Source organism: Vulpes vulpes, chromosome 6 (assembly GCF_048418805.1).
Source record: "Vulpes vulpes isolate BD-2025 chromosome 6, VulVul3, whole genome shotgun sequence".
Taxonomy (NCBI): domain Eukaryota; kingdom Metazoa; phylum Chordata; class Mammalia; order Carnivora; family Canidae; genus Vulpes; species Vulpes vulpes.
The window spans coordinates 16,545,403-16,554,975 of NC_132785.1; the positions used below are offsets into that span (position 1 = coordinate 16,545,403).

The 9,573-nt window shown below is 40.8% G+C and overlaps 1 pseudogene; it reads right to left on the bottom strand.

Moving 5' to 3' along the window:
* Positions 1–5,504: 5,504 nt before the first annotated feature.
* LOC112928096 (serine/threonine-protein kinase 26-like) lies at positions 5,505–6,753 on the bottom strand (annotated as a pseudogene).
* Positions 6,754–9,573: the final 2,820 nt, after the last annotated feature.

The window sequence follows — 9,573 nt, forward strand, 5'->3', positions numbered from 1 at the left end:
TATTTATTTATTTATTTATTTATTTATCTATCTATCTAAAAAATTATTTATGAGAGACACACACACACAGAGAGAGAGAGAGAGAGAGAGAGGCAGAGACACGGGCAGAGGGAGAAGCAGGCTCCATGCAGGGAGCCTGATGTGGGACTTGATCCCAAGACTCCAGGATCATGCCCTGGGCCAAAGGCAAGTGCTCAACCACTGAGCCACCCAGGCTTCCCTCCTCTGGTTCCATTTTAGATTGAAATCTTTTCAAACAAACATGGTGTGAATCAATAATCAAAGGTGATATTTTGCTTGCTTGTTTGCTCATGCCCCTGTTGCATTTGATTGTCAACTTGGATGGGGAAAAGCAATGTTATTGACCTTCTCAAAACCCAATTAAAAAATTGTAAATTATGGTAATCCCTCTCATGTTTTTCTAATTAATTGCCTACTATACCTCTCTGTCAGGAGGTCCCCCAGCACCTCAAAATTAAACCCCTAGTATATCCTACTAAACCTGTTTTTGTTTTATTTCCTTCTTATAGCCGATAGCACCACCATCCATTCACCTGCTCAAGTCAGGAATCTGGGAGTCTCTTTTAATGCCTGCCTTCTTCATCCCCCAAGACCTGGTAATCATCAAATCCTGCTCACTTTACCTCCCAGATAGCTCTCAAACTGCCCCACCTCCTTTCTTTACACCACAGTGCCTTTGTCTCAACAGCATTGATGTTACAATTGCCAACTCCCTACTTTTTCTGTGGAATAGTTTAGAGGTGGGACAGAGGGGAGGCCAAGGAGGCCAGCCAGAGGTTGTAGTGTCAATCCTATTGAAAGAAAAAAGTGGTGGTGGTGGTGAAAAAGAGAACTAATCTGAGTGTCTTTTCTAAAGCATTCTCTTTCTTAGACCCCACCACCCCCCAGCCTGCCTCAGTAACTCCCCTTTGTCCTTAAAGTCCCAATTCCAAGTATGCATACAAGGCCTTCATAACCCGGTATGGTGTATATCTCCAGTTTACTCACTTGCACACTATACTCAGCCACTCTGAACTTCCTTCAGACTCATGATTGATTATTTCTATTCACCACTGAACCCATTTTATACATTTTCCCCTCCATCTGAAATACCTTTTGCTTCATCCTATTCACTTGTGAAGCTTTTATATGTTCTTTGGGGCTTGGTTTATACATTCTCTTTCTGGGAGGTCTTTCCTGACTTCCAAATTTGGGGCAGAAGATTTTCTATGGCTTTCTTCAGCACCCTATGGCTAATGAATCCTAGCATGTACCAATATTGAGATGATGGTTTATTTGAGTCTCTCTTCCATTAAATTGCATAACACCTGAGGCAGGGACCATGTCCTCCTAACTGTTGTGTGCCCACCCCTGTCCCGCATTCAGCACTTGATACAATTTGTTGAATGAATGTTTTGTATTTATCAATTATATCTTTTTATTTTTTATTTTTTTTTATTATTTATTTATGATAGTCATACAGAGAGAGAGAGAGAGGCAGAGACACAGGCGGAGGGAGAAGCAGGCTCCATGCTCCGGGAGCCCGACGTGGGATTCGATCCCGGGTCTCCAGGATCGCGCCCTGGGCCAAAGGCAGGCGCCAAACCGCTGCGCCACCCAGGGATCCCTTATCAATTATATCTTTTACTTACACTCTCAGCAGAGGATTTTCTCCTTTGATTGATGGCTCATTATTTCCTTTTACATCGTCTGTCCTCCCTTTCTCCCTCTTGCCCCTGTAACTCCACCACAGTCCTACTTCTTTTCTTCATCCTTTCTGGTATATTGAGTCCCTGCTGTATTCTAGTAAGTGCTCTTATAAATTCTTTCTACCATTTCTTCACAGCTTCTGCACAGAGTTCTCATTTTGCTACTTTTCTATTTTTACTAAGAATGTAGCTGATTTTCAGGATCGCTCTTACCTGTATCTGCTCCTGTACTAAGTATAGCAGAAAACAAGGCTTTGTGTGGAATCAGAGATGTGCTGCATTTGAGCCATGCTGATGCACATGTCTTGCTTTATTTTCTTCCTTAAATATTTAGACATATCTGAGTGAGCAGGTCTCCTAAGCACCTTCTAGAGGACCAAACTTGTGAGGAAAGGGATACCAAGGCTATCTGCAGAACTTCACAGTATGTGAGCAGATGTCAATGTGGTTGTCTCCAACATCACAAATTATGGAGACTTAGGTGACAGTGTGGTGCTGATCAAGGGACTCTGAAAAGACTAATCTCTGTTTTATAGCATTTGCCACTTTGTGTGGTATAAATACTTCTACCATGGTTGATTTCAAGCCACCTATACGGCATCATTGAACACGGAGTTGGGAAGTGATCAGTAGAATCGGCTCTCGCTGACTGGTACAAGCTGATCCAGCGCATCATTATTGTGTCAGGGGGCACAGGTTTCCAGGAGGGAGGTGCTGGGCACTATTATTAGTTTGACTAGCACCTTGCTCTCTTTTCTGAAACTTACCCTGCCCCTGGCAGAGCTGTCAGCTGGATGATCCTGATGAGATTGGAGGTGCTCAACTCAAGTTGGGCCAACCAAAGTACTTTCTAATAAACTTAGATTTGGAATTTGGCTGGTTTCAAGGACTGAGATGTAGCTCAGGAATTACAGAGTCCATTTTCTTTCCACAGACTTAGAATAGAAAAACCCATCTGCAGCAAGAGAGAAACAGCAACAGGATATACAAAGAAGGGGATGACTGGGTTTCTAGAGGTCTTTAGCAGCAAAGATGAGGAATACGTCTGTGTATGGATATGAGAGACCACCTGACCCTACCTTACCTTTGCTTAAGTTAGCACCATGTAATTTGATGATAAAGATGTTAATAGTACAAAGGATCTGATTAAAAAAACAAATATCATGCTTTGTTTTTCTGTGTTCATCCTCCCAACTATTTGTTCAGAAATTAACATCTAGGGACACCTGGGTGGCTCAGCGGTTGAGCATCTGCCTTCGGCTCAGGGTGTGATCCCAGGATCCTCTTTCTATGTCTCTGCCTCTCTCTCTCTCTTTGTGTCTCTCTCATGAATAAATAAATAAAATCTTTAAAAAAAGAAATTAACATCTAAAAATCACAGACTTTTGATTATAGGTTTTTTTTTTTGAAATTGAAATATTTATTTTTAAATCCTCCAAAACACTGGAGTGATTCAGCTAAAAATGGTTTACAGGACTAACAACTCCAATAATGAATAAGCAGTACAGTTCCTACTCATGATACAGTTGTGTTGTAAAGTCTCAAATAATAAAAAAAATAAAGTTTCAAATAATCAGTTTATCAACTTGTTGCTTTTACTTCTACAAAATTCATTTAATCCATGATATGAATTGCAAATTATTTCCAGATCTCTATAGATTATAAGCTGTAATTGAGTTTTAGTTACATAGCAGGTGAATATTTTAACTGAACCATTACTTCAAAATACAATGTGTTACAAGTAATTATTATAGTACAGACACCAAAGAAAAGAAATTTCTTGGCATATGATATAACCACAACTTATTCTAGTGTCCATATTATTATAGAAAAAGAAGAGGTAATGGCCCTTTCACTAAAAACTGTATTCTTTACTTGACAGACATCTTTCTTCTTATATTTGGCAATTATTCAGATTTTTATTTTATTTTATTTATTTTTTAATATTTTATTTATTTATTCATGAGAGACACACAGAGAGAGGCAGAGACACAGGCAGAGGGAGAAGCAGGCTCCATGCAGGGAACCCGACGCGGGACTCGATCCCAGGTCTCCAGGATCAGGCCCTGGGCTGAAGGCGGCGCTAAACCACTGAGACACCCAGGGATCCCCTTTTCAGATTTTTAAAAATTACTTTTGTGCAAAAACAAAACTGTGCAGATCAAACCATAAAACATTAACTATCAAAACAATTAATATCAATAATTCTACACCTACTGAAATGTAGCCCTGGTTTGGGACTTAGGCAGGCATAGTATTTATACTGGGCTTAAAAGAAAAGGGGTATTATCCATGTAACAGTGCCGTAATTATAAATGAGAATTAACTGAACAGTCTAACTTAACTTTGTATGGGCAGAGATCAGCCTACTATGGTTATTTTCATAAATAAAAAATGCTTATTTAAATTTCCTTTCAAAAATGAGCACATGATACTTTGTACTGAATGATTATAAAAAACAAAAATGTACAGTTTACAGGACATTTTACTACCATGACAAAACTATGCTGGTGTAATACCTGTCGATCAGGTATTTAATCACATGTTAATCAGCTTTTCTTAAGCTCCCCAAATCCAAGCATATTATAGGCGATATGAGTTGGAGATTTAAAAAACGAAGCCTGACTAATTCCTCTAGTATTGTCAAAACCCCATCCATAGCTAATTAGTATTGCTTTACATTTCCAACCATGTCAAATAGGGTTAATTGCCTCTTCTGAAAGGGAAGGTAACTACTGCACACCAAGAGGTACCTCTGTTGCTTCTAAATATTTCACACTTGTGCCTCAAATGTGATCATCACTGAGCTGCCTGGAAAATCATCCCACCTTGGTAGCAGAATCAATACTTCTCCAGGTTTCATTTCCAAGAGCTTATTAAAAACCTCTGTCTTAAGAAGGTACGACTTGTTTCCACCTCGCCACCGATAGCCATTTTTAGAATGTGTTTTGCAGCTTGATGATTTACAAAAGTTGAATATTTAGGATGACTCTGAACGACCTGTATGTTTCATGAGAGTTCATTCAACTAAAGATCAAAGCATGAAAGTAGTCATCCCAGTAACTTAAGAAGGATACCTAAAAGCAAAACTGTATCTCATCATTTAGTACAATACAGGTGAAACTATAGTATGGAAAGTTATTCCATAAAATAATCCCTTTAAAGTACAAAATGATAGGCAGCCCGGGTGACTCAGCGGTTAGATGCTGCTGCCTTCAGCCCAGGGCGCGATCTGGAGACCCGGGATCGAGCCCCAAGTGGGGCTCCCTGCACGGAGCCTGCTTCTCCTTCTGCCTATGTCTCTGCCTCTCTCTTTCTGTGTGTCTCATGAACAAATAAATAAAATATTTTTTTTAAAAAAGTACAAAATGATAAACACCATCACAAAATAGTTGAATAGCTTCTTCCAAATCTTCAATGCTGCAAAGATCAAAAGGCACATGGAGTTCATGAGTTAAGCATTGTTAAGCCTGAAGTAACTTTGGTGGGTTTCCCTGGTTCCGTATGGAATAGAAGCCAATAATAAGTTCCTTCGGGGGTTTCATCGGGTGGACACTTGCAAAATTTTTCAATTAATTTCCTCACCATTTTATCTGTGATGCCAGGCCAAGCAGCTTCTGTCCCAGCAATACTTTTTCTCGAGTTCTTCAATTGCCTGATTCCTGCTAGCGTTATTCTCATCCTGCTGTTTAAGTTCAGCAAATGCAGGTGTGATTATCATAGACAAACAGCTCAGGGTTTGCACATGATCTTGCTCTGCCCCTTTCTGGGGTTTCCCTTGGATTGGGCTTTCTTTCATACGGTGGTAAAGCTCCATTCGGGATCAGTGTTGTTTTCTCTGCTGGTGGATTCCGAATTAGAGCCCTCAGAATCAATTTCATCATCCCTGTGCCCTTCTGCTTTCCAGCTCTTAAATCAATCTATCAGTTCCATCAGATAAGAAGTCTTCTTTGGATTTTTTTTTTTTTTACAATGAATTTGTTTTTCAGAAATTCTTTAGCTGTAGGACGAAATGATGGATCTTTGTTGATGCTTGCATCAATAAACCCCTTAAAGGACTTAGTGAAGTCTCCAACAAGAGTTGGAGGATTGTTTTCTTGGATTAAGATAACAGAACTCTCACTGGATCCATACCAGAGTTAGGTGGTCCTCCCTTGGCTAGTTCAATAATAATTCCCAATGACCAAATGTTAGGTTTTTAAAAAATATTCATTTTATTTATTTATTCATGAGAGACAGAGGCAGAGACACAGGCAGAGGGAGAAGCAGGCTCCATGCAGAGAGCCCAACGTGGGACTCGATCCCAGGTCTCCAGGATCATGCCCTGGGCTGAAGGCAGGTGCTAAACCTCTGAGCCACCTGGGCTGCCCCCAAATGTCAGTTTTTGAGTCATGAGCCCCCTGTTGAATAACCTCAGGAGCCATCCAAGATGGTGTTCCCACAAAACTAGTTCTTTTAATTTGTATCAGCTGGCCAGTAAATCCGAAGTCGGCAAGTTTAACATCTCCTTGTTCTGACAGCAAGACGTTGGCAGCCTTTACGTCTCGGTGGATTTTCTTTCCTGAATGCAGACAGCCAGGCTTTTTAAGATTTAGCACGGGAGCGATCTGGAGCTCATCAAATGGACCAGCTGGAAGAAGACCCAGTGCTGACCCACCACCACCCAGGTATTCCATTGTTATCTGTAATTTTGAACCCTTTAAATATGATCCATAGTTTTTTTTTTTTTGTTTTTTGTTTTTGTTTTTGTTTTTTTTACATAAGAGCTGTCACACCAGCTCAGAATGGTTATTTCTTGCCAAAAGTCTTCAGTTCCATCCTCAGCCTCCTCAAGGTCTGTGATGTTAATAGCAACCACTTGCTGGGTACAGTTATCAATTCCTGGGAAAACCCCTCCAAGGGAGCCTTTCCTGATGTGCTCTAAGGTTGCAAATCGTGCTTTCTGGATGGGCCATGTCATTCTGTATCCTGGGAACTTGGAGAGCTGCCCGTGAAGGCAGGTGAAGGCAGGTGAAGGCAGGTGCAGGCGACGGCTGCCCCACATGGCTGCTGTGGACTCAGTCCCTGGGACTGGGTGGTGGTGCCCTGGGACTCAGTCTACCCTCTGGAGGGTGCAGCGCTCTTGCCACCGCTCTTTGCCCTGCAGACAGGCCCTGTGTGTGGCAGTGGCCAGGAACTGGGCCCCGATGATGCCACTCCTCTGTGCCTCCTGGCTGTATTATTACAGATTTAAAGGAAGGAATGGTTCTTATAACAGAGATGCTCCCTCTGGCCATACCAGCTTCCAGTAGGCTAGCGGTTTTCCAAGCACTTTTCTGGAACCCTAGCACCACCTGGACTGCATCAGCAACTGAAGGGCAAGCACAGCGGGCGGAGGGCCGGGCTCCCATCCTAACATCAATCGGAGCAGCTCTGGGCTTACTGCTGCAAATGTTTTTTTGTTCTATTTATAATTTTATTAAACAAATGTTTGCCCTGTTGAGGCCTTAGATAAAATTGTGGAGAGATCAGATGGCCTTCCGTGTTCTTCCTTAGTGCTCCCCTCCTGCTCCTTCTCTCCCCCCTGACATTTCTGTCCTCACACTCACTTTATTTGACCTGTTCACCACTGCAGCTCTTGGGAAAGGGACAGATAACCTAGAAGTCAGGAGTAGCTAAGGTCGAAGCATTACATTGCTAAGACTGCCTGCATCCAATGGAGGACAACAACCGAAGACCACAAATGCGGCTCTAAAAATAAGAATTTCAACCATCATCCAAGAGGTGGTACAGTTTTGGTAGACGTGGGCGAGTGACATGAGGTGGGGATAATTTTCTGGAATTTTTGGAATTTACCACGTGAGTAATTAACTGCTTTGGAGAGTCATGAGATCTGTTCTGAAGTCAAGGGCATGATTTCCCATCCTTACCTGGGAACTGAGTCTGAGGTGAGCTAGCTCCAGTTTCTGTGCTGGTTTCATTCAAAGTTACTTTTGTTGCCAGTACTAACATTTGCTCTTTTTAAAATTTCAATTTTCAATAGAAAATATGGAGAACTGTTCTGCTGGTGGTGGTATGTCTCTGACTTTCTTTGAGACCACAGTCCTTAATGATGTTTACCTAGTACTTGTCTTTCTCAGCTCAAGATTTGAGAATGTTTTAAAAAAGATTTTATTTGAGAGAGAACATGAGCATGAACAGTGGGGGGGGGGGGTTAGTGCAGAGGGAGAGGGAGAAGCAGACTCCCCCTGCTGAGCAGGGAGCTTGATGTGGCCTCGATCCCAGGACTCTAGGATCAGGACCTGGGCACCCTGAGAATGTTTTTCAATAAAATTTGCAGGTCTCTAGGTGGTGGTGGCTTATCAAACTTACAGCATTAGTAAGATAATCAACAGGAAGGTGGGCATGTGAATTAAAAAAAAAAAGAAAAAAGAAAACAGAAGACTCCCCTGAACATAATCATTTGTATAGATTCATAAGGAACCATGCTCAATGTAGGAGTCAGAGGTGTAGAGCACACATTGGCCGAGAAGTTCTAATAAGCCTTAGGCTTCAAATGAAATAAAATGCATTCCTCAGAAACCTCCAGGAGAGGAGACAGTGTGACATTTCCCACACACGTATAAAATCTGGAAATTACCTTCATTCCCGTGGGCTTTCTTTCTGGCCTTAGAAATGTAATCACATGTGCTGGGTTTTGTACTGAGCACATCGACTTTGAATGTATTCACTCTAGCCCCTAGATTTTATTGTATATAACTCAATTAACGAAGTATTGAACAGATTTTCAGCTAGTACATTAAAAGCAATTGCTATTTGAATGCTTGAGAGTTTTAGGGAGACTTAGAAAAGGTGATTGCATTGCTTAACAAATATGTAATGTAAAGTATCTTGCACTCTTTTCTTGTTTTGTCTTGTTTCTTGTTTTTGGCTTGCCACGCAATCATTTAGCTCTGACATCTTGCTATAGGTTTTGTTTGTAGGTGTTCTGACTCAATTGAACAATTACATATGACTTTAATTTTAATACAAATTTCTCTCTAATGAAGATATCTTGTTTGCCTATCTTAAATTTATAGCCTAAATTTTATTCAATTAATAATCATTATTTCCTTTTTCTCACTTTTTCCTTAGGTACGTTTTTCTTTCAGATTTTCTTTTATAGTCATTTTAATGTCACTGATTTACTAGAGTGGGCTGCTATCTGGTGCTATGATTTGATCTTTTCTTACAAAGGTTTTTTGCAGCAATGGGACTTCCTGTCATTGCTTTGTTTTTCTCATTCCCCCTTTCCCTGCCTCTGAGTGCAATTTGATTGTACATGGACAACTATATTTTTTAGAACTTGACACCTCCTTTCATAAGATTTTGGAAGGTTATAATTGCCTACGGTATAAACTGTTTGCTATGGTCAGAGCTTTTTTTTTTTAACAAGTTCAACAAACAAGGACATTGACCAAACATTTGCTACCTTCCTTCTTGCACCTCTGGGATGAAAATTGCTACCCAGATAAGCTGGAATGGAACATTCACCAAGTATCTACTAAGTATACGCTTAGTTCTTTAGCCAGGATAAGAAACAGAGATGCCATTTCTGTTACTCTTTATAACAAACCTGTATTTAAAGTAGTAATATCCTCAAGTCACCCACAAGACAGCTTAAGTATATATCAAGTGAATCACACTGATTTTATGGGACGGGGCATTTCCTATATGTTTCTGCATACATTTTTAAGACTTCCATAGGGAGATGTGAGCTCTAAGCAGTATCAAACAGCATTTCCAATATCCTGATGTCCTTGCTGCTGCACTATTTCTGAGATTCCATCTAAATATTGATGTTATCCTTGATTTGTTCTTTTCTCCTTGTGAAAAGGGGCTGGAG